The sequence below is a fragment of the Saimiri boliviensis genome, chromosome 8, assembly GCF_048565385.1.
Source record: "Saimiri boliviensis isolate mSaiBol1 chromosome 8, mSaiBol1.pri, whole genome shotgun sequence".
Taxonomy (NCBI): domain Eukaryota; kingdom Metazoa; phylum Chordata; class Mammalia; order Primates; family Cebidae; genus Saimiri; species Saimiri boliviensis.
The window spans coordinates 71,191,291-71,195,471 of record NC_133456.1 but is presented as its reverse complement, the minus strand read 5'-3'; the positions used below and the strand labels follow the sequence as shown (position 1 = coordinate 71,195,471).

Genomic DNA, 4,181 nt, shown 5'->3' with positions numbered 1-4,181 from the left:
GGATACTCTGTGTAAAGAGAATCATACAATATGTGGCCTTCTGTGTCTGGCTTCCTTCACTTGGCATCATCTTTCTGAGGCTCATCATGTTGTATCACGTATCAGCACTTCATTCCTTTTTATGGCTGGATACTATTCTATTCTATGGATATACTATAATTTGTTTATCCATTTATTTGTTGATGAATATTTGGGCTATGAGTACCTTTTGGCTGTTGTAATTAGTGAGTGCCTCTGTGAACACGTGTGTTCATGTATTTGAGCACCTGTTTTTAATTCCTTTTTTTTTTTTTTTTTTTTTTTTTGCCGGTCTCGGTTTTTAATCATGACAGAGCCTCACGCCCCTGCGCACACACACTCGCACGTACTGAAGTTTCAGATCGTGTTGGAAGCTGCGGTGTGGACACTGCACGTGCTCCTGAAACTCGGCACCTCCTCCTCCGGCGAGTGTGTCTCCACCTTGCGGTCCTCCGGCACACACTGAGTCTGCAGCTTCCGGATTCCGTAGCCCACAGGCAGCAGCATGGCGGCTCCCCAGACCAGGCGGTGCAGCTGGACGGAGCGCACGCGGGCCTCCAGCTGGGCCATGTCCGTCCCATCGTCCCAAGGCTTGACGTCCAGCAGGATGGAGGACTCGGCCACCAGCCCAGGCTTCTTGGCCTTCTCCGCGGACTGCGGCAGCCGCTCCTCCCTCGGCTGTGCTGCCTCCTGTTCCTCCTCTTCATCCTCGCTGCCAGGTGAGTCAATGTCCTCGTCCTCTGCTGCTGTGGCTGCCTCTTTGGGGGGCTCCACTTGGCGCATGCGTGAGAGACACGTGGCTGGGTCTGCGGGGCTGTGGCCCGGGGGTCGGGCAAGCTCCTCTCCAGAAGGTTCAGGCTGCCTCCAGCTTGGAGACGGCCTGCTGCGGCTCCTGCACCACGCCGCGGGGCGCCAGGCTCTGGTTCTCCACTTTCAGATCCGCGATGCGGAAGATGAGCTCGCTGTGGTCTCCGCGGGGGCCACTGGAGGCCCCGGGGCCTGAGCTTCTGGCCACGAATTTCTGGTTGTTCTCTCTGGCTCTTGCAGTGTCGCGGAGGGTCACGCTGGCGCCGGCCACACGCCCGTCCATCTGCTCGTAAAATCTCCTTTCTGCATCTTCATATTTGAGCTTGTCGAACCAGAGCTTCTCCTGTACTAGGAAGCTTGTAGCCATTTTTCTCACGCCAGCCAAGGACGCGGCGGCCAGGGAGGAGAGATCGGTGGATGTGGGACCCTTGAGGAAAGGGAGCCTGTTTTTTAATTGTCGTGGGCATACAGGAGTGAAATTGCTGGGTCATATGGCAATCCTATGTTTATTTATTTATTTATTTAATTTATTTAATCCTATGTTTATTTTTGAAGAATTCTCGCTGTTTCCATGGTTTGGAAGCATTTTACATTTCCACTGGCAGTGTACCAGGGTTCCAGTTTTCCCACATCTTTGCCAACAGTTATTGTCCTTTTTTTAAAAAAATTATGACACCCTAGTAGGTCTAAGGTAGCAGTTCATTGTGGTTTGATTTGCATTTCTGTAATTAGTCATGGTGTTGAACATCTGATGTGGTTGGTGGCCATTTGTATATCTTTTCTGAAGACACCTTGATTCAGGCCCTTTTAAGGCATCTGCATTTTCTAAGATACCGCCTATCCCCTGAATGCGGTTTTAGTGTGCAAAGGTTGAGAAGAATCATTGACAGAAGAGAAAGTAAAGAGCGAATAAGAGGAGGTCAGTGACTTACTGTCTTTGTCATTTGCATGTGGATAGACATGAATTGCAGGTAACGTTATCAACCCGTCCTTCACCCCCTCTGCTCTACCTGAAGAATTCAAACAACTAGTGCAAGATTGTATAAGTGTGATCAGTATTATATGTTTCGTGACTTCAAGGTGGTATTAAAGGCAATTTAAGAAGTCCTAATAAGGCCAGGCACAATGGCTCATGTCTGTAATCCCAGCACTTTGGGAGGCTGAGGTGGGAGGACCACGAGGTCAGGAGTTCAAGACCAGCCTGGCCAACATGGTGAAACCCTGTCCCTACTAAAAATACAAAAATTTGCTGGGTGTGGTGGTGCGCACCTGTGGTCTCAGCTACTCAGGAGGCCGAGGTGGGAGAATTGCTTGACGTTGCAGTGAAGTGAGATCATGCCACTGCACTCCAGCCTGAAGAACAGAGTGAGACTCCAAAAAAAAAAAAAAAAAAAAAAAAAAAAAGGCCTAATTTCATGTTTTATAGTTACGTAAAATGTCTTACAAGACATATAAAATACTTGCCCCAGGGAAGCCAAAAGGTTTACTCTTTCATTACATTTTACAGTGAAGGTACAGGTTTTTCACTTTTAAGAAATTATGACAAGCAAAGGAAAATAATAGGCCTGAGTTCCTGTTAAATTCAGAAGAAAAATACAAGTTCCTTGTGTTCCTGACCATGGTGTGCTCCCCGTCTCTTTCCCTCTCTCCTCCCCGATTTCTTTGTCCTTCCTCTCCCCCTCTTTTCTCTTTCCTCGTCTTTCCTATGAATCATAATATGTGACTAAATAGAGAGGTTTATTTGTTTCTTATACTCTTTTGAGTTGCCCACGTGGTCATTGTCAGGTTAGTGCTGGGTTTTTTGAATGCTAGTCCTGGAATTTCTCCTTTGCACATCAGAGACATGCAAAGGAAAAACCCCCATCTAACAGATGCTTGGGTATCTATTATTAATTTCTAACACAGAAATGTGGTGCTTACAGGGTAGGGAATGAAATTTTCTTTAATGACAACAGTTTTATTAGGATTTGGACCCTAAATATCTGTTTTGACAAACAAAAAATATTTTGAAGTGCTGCAGGATGGGCTCTCCAGGCAGCCAACCCTGGGAAAGGAAAGGGAGAAGCAGGTGTGGGCAGGGGGAGGCATCAGACTGTGCCATGAGCCTGACAGAGGCCCTGTGAACCCAGCAGGGAGCTCTGGAGTAGAGACTGCACATCAGAGGAGTCCCACTTGAAATTTGTCTTACTGGCCCAGGACCTCGTGTCACTGCCTTAGTCAGTGGCCAAGGGACCCCTAAATGAAGTGTGACTTCAGCTCTAACACTTGGGCCAGTCTTGGAAGCCTCCAGCCAGAAGGTGTCAGCTCACCATCGTGCTTGTAGCTGGCTACCAACCACTTTTCTTGAAATGGTTTCTGAGTGGTCCATCTCTGTGTTGACCACAGCAAGTGATCTGTTCCCTTGTCAGAGTCATCGGCAGTTGCAGTTAAGAAGCAAGAAAATGGTCGGGCGCAGTGGCTCATGCTTGTAATCCTGGTACTTGGGGAGGCCAAGGCGGGCAGATCACGAGGTCAGGAGATCAAGACCATCCTGGCCAACATGGTGAAACCCCGTGTCTGCTAAAATACAAAAATTAGCCTGGTGTGGTGGCGTGCACCTGTATTCCCAGCTACTTGGGAGGCTGAGGCAGGGGAATCACCTGGGAGCCAGAGGTTACAGTGACCCGAGATCGTGCCATTGCACTGCAGCCTGGTGACAGAGCAAGACTCTGTCTCAAAAAAAAAAAAAAAAAAAAAAGCAAGAAAATTGCATGTTAGCTATTTCCCTGCCTCTAACCTAATGCTTTCTTTATCAAAGTGATAGTTTCTACCAAATCTACCAAAGGTTTCTCAAAATATGCCAAAGCTCTCTCAGAACACCACAACCCCTGTCCCTTTGTAACTTACTCCAGTATTTAATGTACATCTTTTAGATTCATCCTTTTGAGAGCAAATTCCAACATCAAAATACTCTTAGGATGCAATGTCACCTCATAGATCTGGATAGAAAAGGTTTGGGACAGTGCCTGAGCCAGAGTAAGTGACTGGTAAAGATTTGTTAAATTAATACATGCATAATTAAATTTCATAATGAATTACAACAAGACTCTTGAATATTGCTTCAGTATTATGTTCTAAAGAGTAGTAGTAGAATTATTAATACCAGGATGCCAGAATAAAGTTCTGTTTTGAGTTTCTTGGAAGTTTTAAATATGTTTTCAGACCTTTCCCTGTTTCAAATATTTAGACCATGGCAAAAAAAAAAAAAAAAAAAAAAAATTCTAAATGCATTTTGCAGGAGAATTTTCCACTTAATTGTAAAACCCTTGTGTATTTTAAGGAAAATTCAAGCCACATGTTCCATTATTTAATTTACA

The 4,181-nt window shown here is 45.8% G+C and overlaps 1 pseudogene; it reads right to left on the bottom strand.

Annotated features, from left to right (window-relative positions):
- Positions 1-375: 375 nt before the first annotated feature.
- On the bottom strand, positions 376-1,271 carry LOC101038325 (elongation factor 1-delta-like; annotated as a pseudogene).
- Between the last annotated feature and the right edge of the window lie 2,910 nt (positions 1,272-4,181).